General features: G+C 44.5%; 1 protein-coding gene across 12 annotated transcripts in view; it reads left to right on the top strand.

Annotated features, from left to right (window-relative positions):
• The window catches only part of DAB1 (DAB adaptor protein 1), a 413,672-nt gene that overhangs the window by 198,460 nt on the left and 191,213 nt on the right, over positions 1-23,999 (top strand). For 10 of the 12 annotated variants that reach the window (XR_011680667.1, XR_011680668.1, XM_071436827.1 and 7 more), the window contains exon 2: positions 3,077-3,148. The gene's annotated coding sequence lies outside the window, so the exon portion shown is untranslated. Of the gene's footprint in view, positions 1-3,076; positions 3,149-4,871; positions 5,311-23,999 lie in introns of those variants that run through there. The other 2 variants (XM_071436828.1, XM_071436825.1) reach the window with 1 other exon arrangement.

Here is a 23,999-nt window from a genome sequence, read left to right as displayed (position 1 = left end):
CTGCTAATGAGCAGCGAGAGCCTTTTAAGGAACTGAAACATTGCATTGTTATGATTTGGGAAACAAAAGCTGAATTAGAACTGTAACACTTAACTATGGCATCCCACTTTATTTTCCTCTAATGCAGGCTAAGCTGCCTTACAGCAATCTTTTAAATGTAATGATTGAGACTATTATAGGAAATGCTATACAAAGCAACATTTTTTTTTTGCAGCCTAAATAATAAGTAGGGCAAGGTTTTAAATGAGGCTAGAGTAATGAATGCTGTACAATAATTTTGATGATAAATTTCCCCGGAGGATAAAGTGGAAGAACAGAAGCAGGCTGTATTTAATCATGCAAAGTTAAAGGAATGCAGACCAACAAATATTTATAGAAATGTACGGATTCTCTAACCTTTTCTGAGATATTCTTGCCCCTTTTCACCTGAGAGACTTCGAAGAAGTTCAGGTCTTTCAGCACTTAATAATTAGGAGGAGGAATTGATCACATAGGGTCAAGTGTTTCTTTGATGTAAGAGCACAGAAATTCCTGCTTCCTCGCAGGCTGGAGGACTCAAACAATGAGACATTTGTTTTTCACAGCTCTTTCATTCATCACAGTGTCTGAAAAGCTTGCTTTGAGCAGATACACAGCATGGGATGACACAATCTGCAGCTGCTCTTCACCCACTGCGGACCCAAGGAGCTGTGTCCCACCAGAGCAGGGCACTGTGCAAAGATCCCCTCCTAAGGCAGCAGAGGTGGCTTTGAGCAAGCACAGTGAGGAGAGCTCAGAACTGCATTGCAGAGGTGACACCTGGGCCTCCATGTGCTCAGCAAGCTCCAAATCTCTGCCCCATCACCAGGCACAGGTCCACAAAGGCCACCCATCCTCCTCAAAGGTGCTGCTCCTCAGCTCTGGCTTCTTCTGTTGGTCTTGAGGACAAAAGATTGGCTTCAAAAGCTAAGGGACAGTAAAGAAGTCACTAAAGACACCTGGCTTGGCACGTTCCTGGTCGTTCAGAATGGAGGCACTTGAGGAAGGGTTAGACAGTCACTCTGTAAAGTTAGATCATCACTCCATAAGGTTGGGTTGCTTTGTGGTTTTTTTGGTTTTTTTTTAATAACTATTAAAATAGGGTGTTTCAGTGGAACTTCAGCTCAACCTCCAACAGCATCCACTCAGCAGAGGCAAAAACCTGCGGGTTTCTGTTCAGCTGATCAATACTTACAGCATATATTGATTTCCAATTTAGGTGTTAACTTTTTAGCTCTTAGAAGTGCTCTTGATATCAATTTTCACCTTGCCTGGTGTTCATTACATGCTGAACGTTATAGCAGTGAGTGAGCTCGGATCCCATCTGGAGGGACGATTAATTCCAGCCACTTCAGGACCGCAGCCTGCAAAGATTTACTCGCCCTGCACAAGCATCGCGGCAGCACGAAAAATCTGTGTTTAAAGCAGTGACCTGAGAAATGCTTTCACTCCAGCCTGGCGCTTTCTCCTCCACTTTCTCAGCCTGTGTAGTCATCTCTGAAATCATAGAATAAGCTAATAAATAGTGCTGTTTATTATGTTCGTGTTGTTTCGGCGCAATAACTCACAGCCAAAGAGCCCGGGGTGGCGGGCTCAGGTTGCTGGGTGGCTGGGTTTTGTTTAAGCAATAAGACACACATGATAAGCAGCGTGTCCCTGGGTGATTGTGCCTCCAGTAGTGTTAGGAGGCACAAGGTCAAAAGGCTCAGTGACTTTAACTACCTGAGAAGTGCCGCGTAATCCCCGGCAAATGGGCTGTCTGCAATGTCTTATTGCTGTATCAGAGAGGGAATTATTTCTTTTTAAAGGCAGCCACATGAATTCCCTCTGTAATTGGCACAGGGCTGACATCACTGGCTGCCAATCAGAAATCCGCTTTGTCTTGGGCTTTAACACCTTAATTTCAAGTTGGGGTCATCTGAACAAATGGATTTTGTTAAAATGATGTTTTATCCTCTTTGTGCTCCGAGTCCCATCTGCCTGTTTCGCGCTCTGTGTGTGTGCCTGCGTTGAGAATTGCTCTGCAGCGGCTTTTGTGTCATCATCAGGCACAAAACAGTGACTGCGAAGTCCTTGCGGAGTCGGTGACATGGGAGTCCTGGCTTGGCTGGAGGTGCCTGGGACATTATTCAGGCTCAGGAGCTCCAGGGAGCGAGGGGAGGGCAGACAGCCAGGTGAGCACCTAGGGAGGCAGGCTGGGAACTCAGTTCTGTAGCCATCAAATCCTTTCAGCTCGGGCTGGCTTTTCCTTTTTATTGGCAAGCATAACACCAAAATAATAAAATCATCCAGATTTACAGTCACTGTTGGTAAAATAAGCACACCTAGGTCAGAGCTTTACCAGCCTGAGCAGATGAGGAGCAGGCTGTTTATTCCATACTGAGGGGACCACAGGTCCCACAGCTGCCCTTTTTGGAAGGGGTGATGAGGGAGCCCAGATGGGAAGATTTCCCCCTTGTTTCTCCCCATTTTTAGCCCCAGCAGAAGCAAAGATAAAAGCGCAGCCCACAGGAATTTCCCTGCAGCTCTTTGGGCTGGTTTTGCTGTCTTCCAGCTGCTCCTTCAGCAGGGGAGAGGAAATCCTGTGGCCCACCCCAGAGAATGCATTTCCTTTGGGAAAATGGGAATAGATGCCAGAGGTCATGACTTCTCTGTGTCAGTCTGTCAGTGGGTGGGACAAGGGCATCTCTGGGGGAAACGTGAAATCCACAGCCGAGGAAATGCTGTGGAAGTTGCTGTTCAGCTGCATTGGAATTTAGGGACAAAGTGAGAGGAATCCTCACCCTGTTAGAGGGCAAAAATTTGACAAATAGTTTTAAAGGCTTAAAATAAATCTATCTTCATAACCTGACTGCTGTGCTTTTTTCCTTAGGTGTCTTATAGAGGTAATGATACTTCTACAGTGAACTCAATTAACCTTCTGCAGCCTCCCGTGTGACAGGGAATCCTAAATCTTCTGTTTTATGAGTGCATGTGCAAAATTTGAAGCTACTCTGAACTTAGCATTAATAAATGCCCTTTTCTAATTGGTGCCCATTTGTTTGTTTTTCTTTTCCAGTGAGAAAGACATGGTGGCTGTGAATGGAATGTAGTGTTCATGGTTGGGAAGAGATTTCCACACAGGAGAGAGGTATTGTCATTATTATTATTAAGAATCTGCTTCTTGTGTGTGGATACCTTTGGAGTTTCCATTGTTCAACGATGTTTTAAGATTATCTTCAGGACTTTATTTTTGGTTCTCTGCATTGTTTTGCATAAATGGACATCCACTGCCAATAAGAATGATTTGATTCTCCTCTGTCTGATACACAGTGCATTTTGAGTGTCCTTTAGAAGCACTGTGAAAAAAAAGGATGGGGTAAAAAACCTGTGTATTTAGGTTGAAAAACCTGTGTATTTAGGTTGAAAAACCTGTGTATTTAGTCTTCCACAGCTCAGTTCCCCTACAAAACTCCCTTCTGCTCTGTGATACATCCTGGTAGGTGAACCCTGCATCAGGACACTCAGTAGCGTTCGCTCCTGAGATCTTTACATGAGCACGTTCTGTGCAGAGCAAAATGCTTCATCTGGGAGGGAGGATGTCAGCAATAAATGAGAAAACAAGAGAAATGGATGATGGCCCATAATGCAAACCCTATAATGTAATCATTGTTGTTTGATAAAAGAGACACTTGGAGCAACTCTCCATGCCCTGCTAGGTATGTCTGGATTTATTATTCAAAAAGACACAATCAAATCTCTTCATTCCGTTGACAAATGGGAACTATTCAATTCTGTATCTGCCTCTTATTTATAGCATATAGAGGGGTGATTTATATGCTGGCTGCAGATCTTCCAAAACAGTTTTAATTAGCAGCATTGGCTATTAGAATGAGAGTCCTGTAACTTCCCTGTCATACACATCCCCTTAAAACTGAACAGAAATCTTACTCTTTGCCAGGCAACGCTTCTCTTATTTTTTTTGGTGATGCCAGAAAGAAAATGCACGTGTGTTTTAGGAGCTCAGAGGTTGAATTGCTGCTGAGGAGCAGGCAGGGGAGGGTGAGGAAGAAATTTTCATTGCTGAGCCTTGGGAGGACAGGGCAGTCCTTGGAGCGTTGGCACCATCAGTGGCTTGGGGTTTGAGGACACAGTGAGCACCATGCACACCAAGGCCAGCTCAGGCTGGCAGCACTGGCATTCTGGGGTTCTGCTGTGCCTTTCTGTGCTTGGAGGAGGATGGATGTGAGCTCTCACCTCGCCGTGTCCTGTGGCTGGAGCGCTGATCCCTCCTCCCGAGGGAGGCACACGCACCGATGTTTTTGCTGGGAGCTCTGTCTGAAGATGTAAGCAAGAATCCCAGCATTGCCCCAGCTGTTCCCTGCTCCACAGAGCTGCTCTGGCTCGTGGGCTAATTGGTACCCCTGAGGTTCAGAGCAGAGGCAGGCACAGCACGGGGGGCAGCCCGGCAAAGGCGCCGGTTTGAGTCTCTATTATTTTCACGCATCTGATAGGAATGTGATCCCTTTGAGACCTCAGCCTATCTGTCAAACCTGAGATCAGCCAACAGGTTCAAAAGTTATTTGGGGAAGCAATGAGTGACAGAACAATTGCACAGCTCTTGTTTTATTCCTGAGAAACCAGGCTAGAAAAGCGCAGGAAACATAAAGAGTATTTTTTGTGCTTTATGCGGTGTGTGTAGCATGCAGAATGCTCTGTTGTTATGCTTCCACTGATCTTTTTTTGACATAAGCAATGCAGTCATTCTGTCTTTGCATCAAATAAGTCTTTGTACTGCTTGTCACCAGCTCACAGTGTCTCTGTCTGTGAGTAAACTCGGTGTTTGCTACGTCCCCCTGTCACAACTGTGCTGCTGCCTGCAGCTGGGTGCTTCTGCTCCAGCTCTGGGTGCTTTACAGTGATGCTCTGTTGGTGACATTTACTCTGGAGAGTAAGAAAACCTTTGGAAATCCGAAGTTTGAGGTTGAAAATAACATGAAAAGAGAGGACATGAGCACTGGACCTGGTCACAGAGGTTTGGTGTCTTTGCCTCCTCCCTTGGAGGAAGACAAGGAAAGAAGGCACAACTGAGAGAGAAGGTTGGATGAAATTCACCACTGCTCTGCCAACACTGTATGTCTGTGGTGCTTGGGAGACTGATGGGAAAATGAGGAATTAGGAAATGAGGACATAGAAAAAAAAAAATCTTCCTACAAGCAAGCCTGAAATTAATGTGGTCAGAAAGAAGGAATGGAAATGGTTCCTGCAGTTTGCAATGGGGAGAGGATGGGCTCTGCAGCAAGGCATCCACAGGTAATTCACAAATCTGGGAAAAAAACTCACAGCTCTTGGGCTGAATACAAGTCAGATTTTTTTTTTTTAATCTACAGAAATTGTGTGTAGGTATTTTATTTCATTTTCTGGGCATATTGATAAAGTACACTGGTTAAGGAAGCTTTCAAATTATTAACATCTTCAGCCTTGTCTTTGAGCCAAGTGAGCAGTATTTGGTGAGCTGTCTCTGTGCATTACACTAAGTGCTTTTCTACTGCAATTCTAATAGAGTGTAGGGCTGAATTTGATGGTGTTACCTGTTAGTGATTAGAGAGTGAAGGGCTTTCAGTGTGTCTGTACTGCACAGTTTGCTTTGATTGATAAATTGGGCATTATGCATTTCATAATTTTTTAATTCTGCCTTGAAGTAATGAGATTCCCTCTTCAAATTCCTCTTTTCATAACATTTTGAAAACATTTTGGAGGTATGAATGGGGAAGGAAAAGAGGAGAGAAGAGTTTTAGTCATAAACACTTAAACTGTGCATTAGTCAGTGGCACAGGCTGAACTCTGCTGGAGAAAGGTACTTCTAAATTACCCAAATATTAACACTGTAATTATTGAGCATGGATAACAGTTATGAATTTTTTATGGATCAGTCAGGGTAGCAAAGTCATGGCTGCTTTATAGAGAAAGGTATGATGGGAACGTGCAGGAAGATGATTGAGGATTCCCTCTTCACATTTTCATAGGGTCTTTCATAGGGAAAGTGCAACCTCAAAGTACTCAGGGGATATCCCAGTACCCAGTGACTCCAGCAGGAGTCACTCTTTGGATATATTTTTATTTCTCTGAATCTGGGGCTGTTCTGGCAAGAGCTCCTGCCCTATTCCTCTCCAGCTTCTCCTCTATCAGTTTTCCAGTTTGTTCCTCCCCAGCTTCTTGCCTTTTCTTCTGCTACATCTATTTTCTCCAGACAAACCCAGTTCTGTTTTACTTCGTTTTTTGTTTTTTTTTTTTTTAGAGAAGGGCTGTAATATATTTGAAGTGTCTGCCATTAACTTTTGAGATTCAGTGACCTTTGTTAATCAGGAAGGAGGTTTTTTTGAGGTCTACAGGAAGAATTAATCATATGTAAACTGTTTGCTTTAAAAAGTCTCTTACCAAATGTGGGATTTCCCAGGTAGCTTTCAAAAGGTCAGAGGCTGGAGGCAGCAGCTGGAGAGCACTGCAGGAGGACAAACCCTCTCTGAGCAGGTTCAGAATTAGGGAGAGACCTGTGATAACACATGGCACTGGGGAGAACCCATTGTGTTTGAGAGGCTGGACCCAGGCCAGAAATTTGGAGTACCTAAGGAAGCAATACACAGAGTGGCACTGTGCTGTTGCACCGTGCTGACATTTGCCTGCAATATTCTCCTATTTCAAAAGCAAGTTTTTGTGCTTTCAACAAAATGTTCCTTGGCCCTGCAAGACTGGAAACAATTTTTGGGTGAAAGAAACCATGAGAATTTTGGATAAATTTCCAGTCAGCTGCTGGTACAATCGCTTCTCCCAGGTATGCAGGGAGTTGGAGGCTCTAAAGGAGAAGTTTGCCTCGTGGACCCAGTTTCTGCCAGCTCTTGGTGTGGCAGTTCAAGGGGCTTTTTGTCCTGGATAAACACATTTGAAAAAGATCAGCTTGAGGGATTTCACAGTGTAACAACCTCCTTTCTCCTCCAGCCTCTGCTGCAGTGATTGTGGGTCCTTCTAAGTCTGGGTTAGAAAGGAGTTGATGGAGAAAAGTGCAGCTGTCAAAAGAGAGGGACAGTCAGTGTCATCAATGCCCTAAAGGCTGCAGGGTCTTGGTGTGCAGGGTCCTTGCAAAGGAAAATATTTCTCTGAATTTTAGAGAGCTCTGCCAAATCCTTTAATGTGGTTTTAATGTGTTTTGCTGTACTTAGTAGTGGTTTTTACCTGCTGTGTCTCAGTGAAGCCGATTTTGGAAGATGTCTAAAAATTAGGTACAGTGCAGTGAGGGTTTGGTTTCCTACAGGCAGCTCTGTTGTTCACCCCCCTCAGCTCCTGCAGATGATGCAGTGGAGCTTGTTCTGAACTTGCTTTCAAGGTTTTACCAAGTCTTGGTGAATAATTGCATTTGTTGTTAGAGGGAAGTCCATCTGGAGGGCTGCACTCACTGCAGCTCACCTTGTGACAGAAAGGGGAGCTTGCTGGGCTTCTTTGCCCATACAGGGGAAGCACACAGGTGAAGGGAGGGAGATGCCACCCCCCAGCCACTCATTTGCAGTGTGTGCAGTTCCCCAGGGATGGATTCAGGGCCTGATCCCAGCCACTCTTCAGAGGGAGCTCACTGCAGGATGGCTCAGATCCCAGGGGCTTCTCCAGCTCATCCTGCAGCAGTGAGGTGTGGGCACTGCTCTTCTTCCAGTGATTAAAGGACAGAGCTTCCTCTTCAAAGAGTTCATTCCCCAAAACCATTAATGGAAAAGTTATGTGCTAGAAATATTTCCACCCGATCCAGAACACACAGAATGTCTGGATATGAATGATTTAAAGACTATGGGAAAGCATAAAGATGTTAAGGTGAATTTACTACTTTGTTCAGCACATAGATTGTGTGAGGGGTCTGCAGTATGAATTAAAGAAAGGTTCCAGCCATGAGATATTACAGTTTAATTCAGACATTAGTACAGCCAGGGAGAAGACAGTAATGTATTGCACATCTAAATAGGATTTCCATACTGGATTGCACCTGTGATCTATATGGACAGTGCTGCCTCTGTCAGGAGGAATAATGTGATGGGGATAATAGGCAGCTGTGGAAGGATTTACCTGGAGCAAGCTCTGCTGCTAATAGCTGGCTCATATCCCAACCTAACGGTGAGAGTTCATGGTTACCATGTCCTGTTGGATGTGAGGGAGGATGTTCTCCTGACCTTCAGCAGCCTCCAGGCATTAATGAATCACTCACATCTGCCCCTTGTTCATGTCAACCAGCAGCACCTTCTGTGGGACAATGTGTTTAAAAACATTTTTTTAAAGGCAATTTGAAATATGGTGTTGTCAGTCATCTGCTGCCACACTTTAGTACTGAGGAGGTGGGGCATTACAGAGCCCACATTATCTTCATTAAATTACTCACTAATTAAATTACTCAATAGTGAGTAATTTAATGAAGATAATGACCAATGCCCCACCACTTTTTATTCGATGCCCCACCACTTTTTATTCATCCCTTCTCCAATTGACAATGGTACTAGTTTTCCTTGCCTCTAGAAATATTTGTAGATGGTACCTAGGCTTTTTAACTCGAGGTCAGGTGTGCCAGTTTCAGTCGAGGCTGGATAAACTTATAAAGGGTAATTTCTTGTTCTGGTTTCTCTAGATCTTTGCTTTTGACCACTTCTGACCTGTGACTTTCCTGGAGCTTTTATTTCTCTTAGAAAACCTGGAGGAAATAGAGGTGACCAAGACACAGCGCTGTGCCTGTGCCATGTGTGTGCTACAAGAGTGCTTCAGCCCTCTGGAGGCTTTGTTCCTCCTGATTTTTTAAAATTTCCCCCCCCCCCCAGTTCAAGCATTTGCAGCAATGGCTCTGAAGTAATCCCAGAGCTCTGTCTCTTCCCATTTTTAGGCTGAGGAGGCTTTGCAGTGTGTGTAGCAGGGGCTCTGTTGCACATGAGCAGCTCCGCCAGGTGTTTGCTGCTCTCTCTGCAAACGGCGTTGCCGGAGCCATGCCGTGAGAGCAGATGGGCCAGGGAAGCACCTTGTTCTCAGTGGGTCTGGAGAATGAACTCATTATCCAGCCAGTGGCCTGGCACAGCAGCCTCATTTGCCAGTGGCTGCTGTAGAAAACAAACTCTGGAAAGCAGAGCCTGGCGGGGTGGGAGTGTGGCAGTGCCAGCCGCAGCGGTGCTGCTTGGTGGGCGGCTCATTGGGGATGAGGGATAGGGAGGGAACCTGGAAAGGCAGAGAGTTACAAACAGGCATCAAAAAGCCTCATAAAAATGACAGTAAGTGATGCTTTTGGGAGTTAAAAAATGTCATGTAGAGAGGGGACACATTTCAAGGCTGACTCTGAGATGAAGGTCCCGTTCCTTCCTGAAAGGTGGCTGTGCTCAGGTGGATTGGGCTCTTTCTCCAGGCAGCACTGACAGAAGGAGAGGACACAGTCTCAAGCTGCACCAAGGGAAATATAGGTTGGATATTTGGAAAAAGTGTTTTACAGAAAGAGTGATAAAGTTCTGGAATGGCTGCCCAGGGAGGTGGTGGAGTCCCCATCCCTGGGTGTGTTTAACAAAGCCTGGATGTGGCACTGGGTGCCAGGGTTTAGTTGAGGTGTTGGGGCTGGGTTGGACTTGATGATCTTGAAGGTCTCTTCCAACGTGGTCACTCTCTGAATTCTGTGAATTCCTTAGGTTGTACCTCCACCAAGTATTCTCTAAAAAGGCCAGAAAGTATTAGCAGAACACGTGTAAAGATGTGTTCGTGATGTTCATGATGTTCAAACATAAAAAAGGATCCAAACCTTCCAGGTTATGTTAGACCAGAGAAGTAACTGAACAGCTTTCCATCTTTCTCCTCTTGAATGCCACCTGGGAAACACCTCTGACTGTGCTCACAGGAGTGTGCTCACACCGCTGTGTGCACGAGTCCTCTGAGGCTGCTGCTTTCATTGCTGGTAAAGACTGGAGAAATTTTGGCACTAGTTACTCAGAGGAATATAAAAAATGTCAGAGCTGTCAGCAGTCTTTGAAAGGGAAAGTGCAGAGTGGGAAACTTTTGTTTATTTGCAGCAAAACCGATGAGGAGCGTGGGGGAAATTGTTGTTACCCCAGTAAGTCCTCCTGTGTGAGGAGAAGTGGGAGGGCACGCCAGCTTTCAATTAGGCAGAATTTTCTGTTTTTAAAATGGCTAAAGACAACAAAAATATGTCCCCACAGGCTGCTGCTGGGGTGTTTTGTGTTAAACTGGTGCTGGCACAGCTGGCACGGCGATGGTGCGTAACCTTTGCAGTAGGTGAAGAGCTGGAGGCAGACAGATGTTCCCGTGTCCTTGGCTGGGATTGTGCAGTCCCTGCCCACACAGATGGTCCTTTGGAGCACCCTGGCAGCCTCTCCCTCCCCATGCCCCTTCCCACCTGTTGGCACTTACAGATCCAACAGAAGAGTGGCTGGGATGTGGGGAGAGCAGGACAAAAAGATGCAGCAGCACTTCTGGCTGTGAAACAAGGCAAGCTGTGTGCAGTGCATAGCAAGGGAGCCAACAATGAGGGCTCACCCCAGAGCAGGAGCTTTCTGTCCAGAATCCACTCTGGTAATTCACCAGATTGCAGCATGGATGGAATTACAAGGGATTTTTATTTTTAATGAAAGGGAGCTTCTGTTCTGAGCAAAATTAGGTGATGCTCAATTGGATTTGGTTCTTCTCCTGCGTGCTCAGCTTTATACAGAGAAAAGAAAAAGGGCAGAGAAGAACAAATTGACTCTGGAAATCATCTCCTACAAACTTGGCTTCAGTCCTGCCAGTCTTTCCTATAGGAATGATCCTCCCACCCACACAGAGCAGTTGAAGTGGAGAAGCCCCTTTCCAGAGGCAGAGCCTTGTTAGAGCAGTTTCAGAGGGGTTTTCAGCAGGCTGCACTCGTGCTGCATCCCAGGGACACATCTCCCTCCTGCCTGGGACCAGGCATTTGCCCCCTTCCCCATCTCCCACCCTTTTCCTCACAGCAGGAAGGAGCAGGAGTGCTGCCTGATCACTTCCAGCATCAGCACAGGGTCAGGGTGGCTGCAGTCCTTCATCCAGAGCTGGAAATAAACCCAGAATAAGCTCAGACCTCAGTGTGACTCATGTCACTCCATTCTGCAGGTGAGAAGAGAATCCAGAAGTGAAATATAAAGCTGTGAGAACATCACTCAGCACTTCAGGCTTCCCTGCTTCCCTTAATGGTCTGTGGGGAATCTGTCAGGCTGGGCAGTGAGCTGGCACAGGCTGGCCTGGCATTCCTGACCTCACAACCACCTCACTGACTCCCAGCAGTGGGAAAACACAGTCATCATTATTTTTTTCCTAATAAATTATACCTTGCTGTTATAAAATGGAGCACTGGCTCCAGCTGAATTTGAGCAGGTTTGGTTGGAGGGCAGGAGAGCTGTCCAGCAGGGAGTTTGGCAGCTGCTGCAGCATGTGGCCCATCACAGCTGTTTAAGGAATAGCACTGTATCATGCAAAATATTTTGCAGGCAGGCACTTTGCAAACCCTGGAAAGTGTTTTACAGATTCTTCTGCAGAGGAGGTTGCCAGTCAGTAGCATGGTTTATTTATTTTGTTTGGTTTTCTTGGGTTATTAAACATGTTTTATTTATGGAGTGTGCTTTCTAGAGAACTGTCTGCGTGCATGTTCTTAAATAAAGCATCTGGGGGTGCTGGGCTGTTGTTTGTGTGCTCTGGGTGGGTGCTGTGTGTGTGTGTGTGTGTGGGGCCATGCTGGAGCCCACAGGCAGCTCCATGGGGCCTGCAGGAGCTCTGGAGGTGGGCATGGGAGGGCTCAGTGAGCTGGAGAGAAGCACTGATGTGGAGAGCCTGTGTGTGGCTCCCTGGGAGCCTCACCCCCTGCTCCACCTCAGCTCCTCACTGCTGCAGTCCTTTCCCAGGAAATCAATTTGAGTGCAGAATCCAGAATGACTAACTCCAGCCATAACCCTTTTGAGCTCAAGCATGGAAGTAACCTCATGTCATGAAAAAGTGTGAATTTGTGTGTGTGTGTGAATGTTTGCACCATCTGTTCCCTTTCCTGCAGCTCAGAGTGAGATTTCTGTCCCCTTTGCTCAGCTCACACAGGTACCTGTGGTGCTGGTGTTCTCCACAGCATTGCACAGGTTTTTCCTACTAGAAAACATCAATACATGGGCACAGGTGTACCAGTGCAGTGCAGGTAGAAATTTATTCTGGTAATAAACACCCTCCTGCCTTTATCTCCTCTTGTCATCCTCTTAATTAAATTGATATTCCTAAGGTGTATTCAATTTAGGAATTTGGTTTTTTCCCTACTGAGAAGCCCAAGTAGAAGGAATTAGGTGCATAATGGAGTGGCCAGCTGGCAGAGCTATACTGAAATACAATTTCTGCATTTATAGGTTGGGTTTTGTCCTAGCAATCTGCAGAGCAGACAGTGGGCAAGGAAACCCTGCTTATAAGAGCAATTTCCCATGATTATTAATGTCCTGGAAGCTGAAATCAAACATTGCTAATCCTTCACTCACAGTGCTTTGACACTGAGCCATCACAAGGAAGGAAGTGTCATTTAAGTTGTGCTTTGACTGTAATGGGTTTTGAGAAAACTGAGATTATCATCTAGAACAAAAGTCTCCAGTTGGTGTCACAGAATGAATTTAAAACTCTTCCACTCTCTTTGGCCACGTGGGAACTGCTTGTCTCCACACACCCAGCTGATTTCTCTGGAGCAGGGAATTGTGTAGCTGGGGCTATTGCAGTTTATTAAAATGAGCTGTAGATTTTCTGTGGCAGCTTAATTCACAGTTTTCACATCTTGGCATTTCAAATAATTTTAATCAAATAATTAAATTCAAATTATTTTAATAAATTTAATTAATTAATTTTTAGGTTTACAATTTGTTCCAGAAGTAATGCATTTTGCTGAGATTACACACATTTTCTGCAGTTTTGATTTTACTGCTGTATTCATTTAGCTCAGCAAATTTATAAAACTAATTAAAACAGAAATACTTTTTTGATTCAAATTGTGAATGAAAAACAAGAATCTAATGTAAAATGACATTTGCAGGGAGATTAAGACCAATTGCAAGTCTGTGGCTGTTTTACAACTCAGTTTTTTAAACTAGAAGCAATTATTTTTATAGCATATTCTTGGCGTGGTTGTATTGTTTTCATGTTTTGGGATGCCAGGGGAGTGGGAGATTAGGATCTGATTCAGCAGTGCTGAAACATGTCTGACATTAGCCATGGAGTTGGTCCTCACTGCATTCCTTGGATTTCCTGTTTGCTGAACTGAGATGGAGCCAGACCCCATTTCGGTCAGCAGGGCTGCGCTGCTCCCCAGCTCTTGCTAAGCCTTGTGTCATCCAGGGAGGGAAAATCATCTGCAATTCCCAGGCCATCAGCATCAGAGGCAGCAGCAGGAGGAGTTTTCCTTGTGCTGGGAGCCCCCCCTTCTGATGGGAGAGCAGGGAACCCGTGGGGTTCCAACTCCTTTGGTGGCACAGCACTGCAGGTTCACACAGCATTTACCCCCTTCCAGGTGACAAATCTGGAGGGGCAAAAAGAGATGATCACTTAATACATTTCTTAAGAAGGCAAATGACTCGTGCATCAATCAAGCTGCTTCATTAAAGGGGGAAGTGGGCTGAACAGGGAGGTGGCAAAGGTTAACCCCACACGTGTGACACCAAGCCCTGGGTCACCTCTCCTGAGTCCTCTCCTTGAGTCGCTCTTGCAGCAGTGCCTGTCACCATCCCCAGCTCCTCTGGCAGCACTGGCATTTCTCATGCCACCTTTCACAGCATCAAAAGCAGTCTGAATGTTAGGAGAAAGAAATCCCCAATCCTGCTTTGGACTGAGGTGAATGGATTTGCTCTTTTTTCCTGTGCACATCTCGTGAGTTCCCAGTGCCCCCACGGGTCCTGGTCCTGCTGTTGCCCAGCTCCTGGCACCACACCTGCCTCAGCTGATGTCTGTGCAGTGCTCTGAGCCTGTGCCTCTCTCTGGACTCCTGTCCTACACCATCCCTGTGCTTTTTCCTGCTGCTCCAACACCGATCCTTGCCTGCCATCCTCAGTGGCAGCCATGGCTTCTGCCAAGCTGCCCATGTGAAAGGCGTTTTCAGGACCCACCTCCCACTTCTGGGCACCCCTGGGCCACCCTGCACAGTCCAGGGTGTTTGTCTGACTCTGTTTTGGCTGTCTCAAAGATAGCAGTTTGGATTTTGGCTGATTTCACAAACCTCTGTGCAGTGAATACACAGAGAGAGGTTGTGGGGTGCCCTCAGGGTTGGATGAGCCATCCCAGCTGTTGTCACCTTGTTTGTAAATGCGGTGTTGTGCTCCGTGCTTTGGGAGTTTGTTACCAATGATGGGGCTCTCAGCTGCCGTGAGAACAGAAAAAAGCACAGGAAGGTTTTGACCGCGCAGACACAAAACTGAATAATTCTTTGGAGCTTTTACAATTGATGAAGATGTGGCAGCAAAGAATTGACACATCCTCCTGACCCCATATGGTTGTTCCCCCTGCAGTTCTCTGCTCACGTGAGCAGCATTCCTCTCTCCTCATTTACTCACACCTTGAGCAGAAACAGGGCAGGCAGGGAAAGGCAGCACCAGCACCAACCCACCATATGTTGTTCCTAATGATTGAGAATGGTGTGTGCACAGTGCTCTCCCAACATATTCCAGGGGCCAGGGGCCTGTGGCACTACAGCTGCTGTGCTTTTGTTTCCCCCAGTCCTCTCCCCTTCCCCACCAAATTCTGCAGCCAGGAAGTTGAGGATGCTGTTGCTGTGAGACACCTTTGGAAGGCACCTCCTCTGTGAGGGTACAATTGTTGCCACTTACTCCCCTCTGAGCTACACAGCCCAGTGCCAGGGAACATGGCTATGATCAGGGAATTGCATTTTTCCCCCCCTCCAAACCTCCAGCATTCAGGATTTTTGTTCTCATCCCTGTGGCAGAATCCACCACGTTTCCCAGATTTGTGGCTGGTCCCGGTGCTGCTTTGGCACATGGAGAGCAGCAATGGGAAGGGACAGTAGAATCCTGTCATTGCACTATTAGTTCATATTTTTATAAAACATCAGCAATTCAGAGTATAGCTCTTTTAATGTCCCATTCAAGCAGGCAGGAACATTGAAATGTACATTATTTGAAGCTCAGGAGACAGGCACTAGCATTTATAGTGACAGTAGAAATCTTCTTGTGTTCCAAACTCCTCAGGAGAAACATTGATAGCTTTATTCAAAACAATGACACTCAGAATTGCTGAATCATGTTCCCAGAGCATCTGTCCTGGAGGAAAATCAGTGCTGCCATCCCTGTCCTGTTTCCAACTACTTTAAGGTCCCCTCCAAACCAGTTTGGATTCTGTGATTTTTGGGGAGAGAAGTTGTCACTCAATATGTCAGTGAATTTTTAGCATTAGGTTGGCAGGGATGCTTAATAAAAAGCAATAAGGAGAGTTGGCCATTAAATACTTTATTAATGTGACAGACAGTGTTTATTTGTCATATTTTTTGATACAGTGGAGAATTATCTGGCAGTAGTAAAGCCCTGGGTTTAGATGACCTTGTGGTGAATCTTGGCCATTTTATTTTCCTGAGTGCTACAGGGAGGCTTGTTTCATTTTTATGGAAGAGCTCTGAGGTCCCTGTATGAGCTCCACAAGAAGTAGCAAGATTCTGCTATTACATTAAATATAAGACCTGCTATGTGTTAAAATGAAGTGGAAGCCTGCATTAAACTGGCACAGGGCAGAAATTAACCTCATATTCTGAAAGAGGCACTGATGCCATGCAGAATATAGTCTATTTGGAGATCATTCTGCTGATATTTTTCTCAGCTCTATCCTTTTTTTTTCTGGAGGGGTGGGGAGGAAAACATGCTCTCGGTGGCCGAGTTCATTTTCTCCTGCTGCTGCTTTTTTCATTGAAGTCCTCATAATCCTCCATTTGTGACATCAGAGTTACTGGCTAGCCAGATAATTATGATTTCACAAACTGAAGATTATGACCTTCAAATGAGGAAGGCACAGCGGGGAGGACAGATTCCTAAGCAACAGCCATCAGATATTTGTGAAATATTTGCAAAAATGTCCTTGCAGTTTAAAAAAAAATGAGGGAGAGAGGGCAGGAGGGAAACATCCAAAAAATATTATCAGCAGAATGAGTTGCCAGCCAGCATTTTTTTCCCCAAGTTTTCCATTTGGTGCCCATGATTCTCTAACCTGTCTCATTTAGCCTTAATGAACACGAGACATTTTTTTAGCATGCCATATGTGCTGTGGTCCTTAGGAAAAAAAAAATATATCCAAATAACTTATTTTTTATGTTCTGACTCTACCCAATCATAATTTACATTTTGCACAGTTTGATGCCCATCTGCAACGTCTTTACTATCAGAAAAGGTAATAAGAAAAGGAGGGAAAAAACCACAGGAACATGTTAAACGACTGACACAAGAAAACCTGGTTGGGAGAAAATCATTTTTGTCCCTATGTAAATAAGCAGCTTGGAAAATGTGTTGGATTTGTGGCTCCAGAGGTGGGGTCAGCTCCTGTATCAGCAGTGGCTTGAGGGGAGCCCCAGCAGTTTTTGGGGAGTCTCTGGGAGTGTCTTGCTCTGCCAGGGGGTGGTGATTGTTTCCCCCCAGGGATGGGGAGGATGAGGAGCAGCCATGCATCCTGAAAGTGAGCCAAGCTGTGCCTCAGATGGATCCTTTTTTTGTAATTTTGGGACAAGCTATTTAATGACCACCAACTCCCCCCATCCAAAGCTCCTTGCAAATATTCCATCCTGAAAAGGTGAAAAGCCTTGAAAGGACATTGATTCCTCTTCCATCCTCCTCCCTGTCCTTTCAAACACCAAATCATGTGTTTTGTCCTTGGAGCCTGGCAGGAGGAGGAGGAAAGGAAGGAGTCACCAGAGGGAGGTCCCAAATAGCTCCAGCAGCCCATTGTCAGTGTGTGGCTTTGGGGCTGACAGGGTCTCAGGAATTCCAGGAAGGTGCAGATGGATTTGAGCCTCTTTGATCCTCCTGTTCTGCTGAGCATGGCATGGGGCCTCTGTCACCATGATATTTCCTGAAAAATCCCTTCGCCAGGATTTTTCTCCTGAGAAGCTGAGAAACCTCAGAAAAGAAATGTAAAAAATAATTATGTGACTGTTTGGAATGTGGTCTGGAGGTTGGTGCATCTTTGATTGGTTCCACGTGAATCGTTTTTAATTAATGGCCAATCCCAGTCCAGCTGTGTCAGACTCTCTGGTTAGTCACAGGTTTTTATTATTCATTCTTGTCTAACCTTCTGATGGCTCCTTTCTCTTTCTTTAGTATAGTTTTAGTGTATCATTTCTTTTAATATAATATCACAAAATAATAAATCAGCCTTCTGAGAGCTTGGAGTCAATTCTCATCTCTCACCTCCTCCTGGGACCCACAACACACAACAGGCCTCACACTTGCCAACTGCAACAGACCATCCCAATTAATTAATTAGAGTCAGGAAAGAATCAGCATTCTCCAAACAAACCTCCAACCTCAGCAATCCAAATTAGTCACATCAAGCCACTGGAAAGATGGGATATGCCCAGGCCAGAGGTTTGGCCTCTCTGCAGCCCCACCTTGGCTACCGCACAGGAGCAGGGCTCTGGAAGTGTCACAGTTCCCATTTTTTTTACTAAGATCTATTTTTTCCTTTAGTAGCTGAGTCAGAAAATGTCTCCTATCCCTTGTTTGGAATGGTACCAGTTCAGGAATGTTTCATTTGATACCAGGAGCTATTCCAGCCCAACGAGGCCTTCAGTTACTTCCTCTGGGATTGTACAAAGAATTGAAAGTCAGAGGAGCCTTTGTGCCAAGGGTTTATGACTTACAGATTCCTTAAATTCAGCAAGTGACCAAAAAAATAGCAGCATTTCTTATTAATGTGACACAGAGAAGAGAAATTCCTGGTGTTTACAGGAATTCCCAGAGCCCCACTGGGATGTGAGGGGTGATGGGAGGCAGGGAGCTGTGCTGGAGGAGCTCCTGAGGGGAACCTATCAATGCAGAATCACAGAATGGGTTGGGAGGAACATCTAAAGGCCTTCTAGTCCAACCCCTTGCCATGAGCAGGGACATCTTCAGCTGGATCAGGTCACTCAGAGCCTCATCCAGACTGTGAATGTTTCTGGGGATGGGACTTCACCTCTCTGGGCAACCCGTGCCAGTGTCACCAAAACTTCCTCATCTATAAATTGGCCTGAGTGAGGCTCTCTGTCCAGGTTTCTTGACATTGGGGATAAAATTCAGGATTTCTCCATGGGTAAATAGCTCCTCCATTCAAAAAGTCACATCAGACTCTGTAAAATAGGGATGGGATATTTTTATGTAGCTCTGAGCTTTAAGGATACTTCCAGTGCAGGTGATGTACTGGGGATATTCCAGAGCAATCACAGCTAATTTAACCTGGAATTCTGGAGTCTGGAATACACCAATGTTGTCATGAGGGCTGCTTTGCAAAGCAGGGAAAGAGAGCTGTATCCATGTGGCCAATTTACAGTCAGAAGTACAAATTAAATCCAAATCCTTCTGTCCCAGCTGAATCTGCAGCAAAGTGCTTCTGATCAAGATACATCCTAAATAACTATTTGTATAAAATATTTAGGGACTAATTCCTCATTACAGATGCTTTGGGAAACACTGTAAACTGCTTGCAGACAATTGAAAAAATTAAAATAAAAAAGGAAGGGAATTATTGAATATGTTATTCAGTGCACATGATTTGACCAGCTTTGGGAACTGCAGTGTTAAATCATGAGGCAGAGCATCTGGAGTGAGTAGAGAATTAGTTGAGAATAAAGGAGCAGCAGTACCATGTCAGGTACCACAGGAACAAGTGTTTATATCAAAACAGAATTAATGCAAAGTTGTGGCTTGAAAACCCTGTGTTTTGAGAGAAAACCAAGTGCAGAACTGACTCACTGACATTCCCTGAGCCTCCCTCCTATGGCTGGCCCTGCTCAGAGCAATAGAGGTTAATTTTTTTTCCTAGTTAATAAACAAAAAAAAAAAAAGAAAACTCATTTACTTCTTCAATTTCACTTCTGCTAAGCACGAACCTGTGGCAGTGAACTGAAAAAACAAGAGAATAAATAATACAGACAAATACATGGAGGAGTTCAATTATCATTTTCCCCCATTGAAACTGCCTTTTAACAACTACATCTTCTGACTGACAGCTTATTAATACTAATTATATGAGATATATGCAACATAACTAGTGCACTGGTACCTTCAATTATCTTCCCTTGTCTTCATTGCTTCCCCTGTGCTCCCATCCTCCCTTTCCATGCCCCATAACCACTACCTGGAGCTGCAGCTCAGAGCCAAAGGAGCAAAAGCCTCTCATTTCTGACACAGGCAGGAAAGGCCACAAAACCTTGTGTGTGTTTCTGATGCTGTGTGGGTGCTCACCACGGGGAAATTCCAGCCTTGGCAGTGGTGGAAAATGCTTGGAATGCTTGGACTTCTGTGGAAGTCCTGGGAGTTTCCTGTGAAGTTTTAGCAGTTGGACTCAGTGATTTTGGAGGTCAGACCCAATGGTCCTGGAGGACTTTCCCAGCTTTAGTGATTACATTCCTTGACTCCAAGTTCCACTGGAGGTCCTGTGAAGCTCCCATCCACGCTGTTTCAAGCTGACACACCCTGGTTTATACATAATTCTCACAGAGTAACCCCAGAGCTGATCCTGGGGAATCTCTGCTGGTTGATCCAGGCTGGCTCTGGCTCCCCACTACCAAAACCTCACCACCTGATCTGCAGCAGCTTTTTGGGAGAGCTGAGGCTGGAGCAGCACTGACTGACCCAGGTCCTTGCTCAGACCAAGTCCCCAGCACTGCTTCGGCTTTGTTTTAATCCCTGCTTAATGAACTCTCAATTGCTTATGCAAATCAAAGCAGTGGAGACACTTAAAGGTTATTTATAATTCCTGGAAACATTATGAAATCAATCATTCCAGCTTTTACAGCTTTTACAGTGCCATTTAGATATCTAACTTTTTCCATTACATTGCTATAACAGTTTATGTAAGAAGACAAATATATTTTGGTTTTATTTTTTTATATAAGCTTGCTGATTGCTAAAACAACTGTGACAGCTGACATGGAAATCAGGGAGGTTTTGATTAGGCTTTTCTGATATGCAAATGTGTGTAAATGAGTTTTATATATATTTTAATTTTTTTTTTAAGTTCTATTTAAAGAGCAGGCAACAGTATCCCATATAAATTAAAGAGTGAGTCTAAGAGGAATGTTCATGTGAGACTGACTTTGAGATCTCCTGAATGGTGCTGGGAGGCAACATGGGGATAAAGAGGATCACGAAATACCTTGAGATTTATTTCAATAGTGGGTTTTTGTGGGTTTCTTAGGAATTTTTTTACCTGGTGCCCATAAGGAAGCACTGCTGGGGTCCTGGGGAGCTGAAGATGCTGCAGGTGATGAGCAGCACTTGGGGCTTTGAGCTGCCCCACCTGGGCAGGTGCAGTGGGTGTTGCTCAGGCTCTTGGTGGCTGCAGGATTTCTCCCAGCTCACAGCAAATCTTTCATCTGTCCCCTGTAAAAAAAAAAAAAAAACATAATTTTTACTGGTTTAAATCAAGCATTTGGCTCCTTAGACACAGAAAGCTGGCAGTGGTTCCCTGCAGTCCATCCCAGTCTTGGTATTTTGGATCCAGGAAGCTTCCAAGTGGTTTCCAGAGTGTGGACACCAGACTGAAGAGAGGAATAGTTTAATTCTGGGGCCCTTGTCACCTCTCTTTTCAGGTTCAGCCTCCAAGAGCCAAGCTGAGGTTTCCAAATACCAAGTCTCATTTACACACATACCAAATACCAAGTCTGCTCATCTGGAGCATCTGCCATCCTCTACAAACCCCACAGCTTTGGATCACAGGGTGAACAAAAGCCAGGGTGGAGGAATTGGATCCAAACCTCCCTTTAAAAAGGGAGATGTGACTGGAGATTCTCATGGCTGGTCCAGCCTCAGCCTTGGATCTCCCATTTGTGCTGTGCCCTGCTGGAATTTCTGTTCAGTGTGATGGAGTTTTGTTAATTCACCTGTTTTCTTTCATCTTTTGAAGTAAATTAACAGCTATTTTAGCAGTATCACGGTATATCTGTAACATTTATTTTGAAAAGGAAAAAGGGCTCAGAAGATTACCAAGGTGTCCAGCTGTGATAATATTACCTGCCTTGTAAAGTGCCCTAGGTGACTCTGAAGATGTAAAGCAAATTGAGGATTACATTAACTTCCTCCTGACTTGCTCAAATTATTAATTCAGTATCACCAACTATCAAATAGAGTAGGGTTATTATTTTTTTAAGTATAAATGAATAACTGTGGTACATGGCAAAGTACTGCCTGCAAATAATTAAAACCTGTTTTGATTGTATCTGTAGTAGAGGTTGGTATGTCTTTTTGGGTTTTTTTTTTTGTGTTTTCTTTATAATACAAGATTATAGCAGCCTACATTCACATTCAGCTTAAATAGGCAGAGGAATGAGTGCTGCATAGCAATGTGATTTTGTAATAGAATAGTTTTACCTTGGAGATTCTCAAGTTTTTTTCAGTCTCTTTGCCTCACTGCAGGGCAGATTTGTTCCACATTGCTCAGGGAGCAAAAACCCCGTTCACTTCCAGAGATGGTCAGTGGCAGAAACACATCCCTCTTTCCAAAATATTTTAGTCTAATGCATAATGTGCAGTTTTGGGAAGCTAATTCTCCCGTTTTCCAAAGAGACAGTTTGAGTGGTTTATCAGTTTATATACAGAATAAATACACATATATACCAATATACATATATACCACTAATGCCAGGGTTGGAAGGTGCTCTGCTTGGCTTCTCTGCATGCAGGCATTCCTTGGAAGGGACTTGCTGATTTAATCTGCACCATTTTAAGGGGTGCCATTGCTGGGGGAGTGCTTGAGCAGTGTCAGTAATTCTTTTCCTTCAGTCCTGCCTTCTGCCTCTTCCCAGAAACCTGAGTTCCCAGGGGCTGTGGGAAGCACTGCTGGGCTTCTTCCTGGAGGACAGGGCAATGGCAGAGATTTAGAACAGGATGCTGACTCACAGCTCACATTAGCAAAGCTGGAGTGGATGGCACAAAGCTGTATTTAAATCTTCTTCAGCTCTCATGTTCAGGCTGAAACATTTTTCTCTGGTGGAGACGTGGCCTTATTGATTATTCATTATTTCTTAACCTTGATACACTGGAGCAGGGAGTAGAAAGAAAAGGTGGGGATGGACAGGAGTGACTTTTATCCACCAAGGTTTTGGGATGGATCCTCCCCAGTTAGAGAGGCTCACTCCAGACACCTGAGGTAGGAAAGGGAAGGAAACATTTACCTAACAGATTAAAGAATCACAATTATCTGTAGGGGCATGTGAAAAACGCCAATCACCTGTTTTTGAAATGTTAAAAGTTTAATAGTAATAAAATGGTTATAAAAATAGTAATATAATTACAGTAATAAAAATTTGAACAATTTGGATTAGGACAATACGAGATTAGAAACAAAGAGTTATGGACAGTCCAGGTACCTTTTTCTGGGCAAAATAAGCCCAAAAAAGGACCCACGTTAACAGAGGATTAACCCTTAAAAACAACAGCCTGTTGCGTATTCATACACCTCATACATGATGCATAAATTCCATTCAAATACAGGATTCTGTCTGGGCAGTGTCAGCTTCTTCCTCTTAACCCTGATGGTGTCTTCAGGCCTGAGTGAGGCAGGAAGAAGTTTGTTTCTTCTGATAAGGGAGCAATAAATTCTCTTCCTCTGAAAGATTTAGGTGTCCTGTGGCTGCTATCTTGCTGCAAGCCCTTTCTTAAAAAAGTATCTTACATAGCATAGTTTTAATTTTAATATTGTGTTATAACCTAAAACTATATTTAACACACTACTTAAAAAAATTAATACAGCATAACTTTCTAACACAACACCTATAATATTCATTTTAATATTTGCAAAAAGCCAATCCTAAAATACACATTTTTCACAGGGCAGAAGCCTGCAGTGTTTAGCCCCAGGATTGACACAGAAATACACTCTGCAGCTCAGGTTCCCTGCTGAGCCAGGCTTGGGTGCTCCCCATTGCCAGGGCAAGCTGTAGGACTCTGCAGTGCCCTGCTGTGATGCTCCCAAGCAGTGAAATCACTCCTTGCATTCCCTTCCCTCTCCATTCCTCAGGAGCAATTTGAAATGTAAGAGCTCTGGAGCATTTCTGTTAATCAATAACCAACTGAGCTATTAATTTTCTACTAATATATTCTTCTCCAGTGTGCAGGGAGTGGAAACTGGTGGATTACCTGTGCTGACCCTACCCAGTGCCCACGAGGGTCAGTGCTGAGGTTTCCCTGGACTTCAGGGGGTGCTCTGGAATGCCCCATTGGAGCTGGTGAGAGATGCAGGAAAAGCAGGAACTCCAAAACCTCTCTCAGTGCTGTTTTATCACTTCAAGACCTCTGCTCAAGCCCTCATCCCTGCAGCAGGATGTCAGCTGGAAAATTCAGCACCTAGGAAATTTTGCAGTAGCAGGGCTCTGATAATGAGTTTTACAAGTAATTAGCTGCAGTACCTCTTTGTTTTATAGAAGTGCAATAGTTGATGAACTTGCTATGCCACAATTAGGAGCTCATTAGCAAACAAAATTCAAGGGTAACAAATACCTTAAGGGGATGTTTTTAGGAGTATTTAATGAAATTATGAGATCAGAGGAAGATCAATGAGGAAATGTAAATACCTAGAGATGCTACACACCTCCTGCAGGACCAGGGACAAGGCAGGGTCTGGAAGTCAGGACTAAAGCTCACTGAATTTGACAGGTTTTACATTCACTTACAAATTTTAGTTCTTTTCCATGTCATGAGAAACAGCACTGTGGCCCCATTTTATTTTTCCCAGCTAGTAAAATCCATATTTGTTTTCTATTCTGTTATTTAGTT

Source organism: Agelaius tricolor, unplaced genomic scaffold, assembly GCF_023055355.1.
Source record: "Agelaius tricolor isolate 1412-34295 unplaced genomic scaffold, bAgeTri1.0.p SCAF_11, whole genome shotgun sequence".
NCBI classification, from domain to species: domain Eukaryota; kingdom Metazoa; phylum Chordata; class Aves; order Passeriformes; family Icteridae; genus Agelaius; species Agelaius tricolor.
This window is presented reverse-complemented; position numbering and strand designations above follow the sequence as displayed.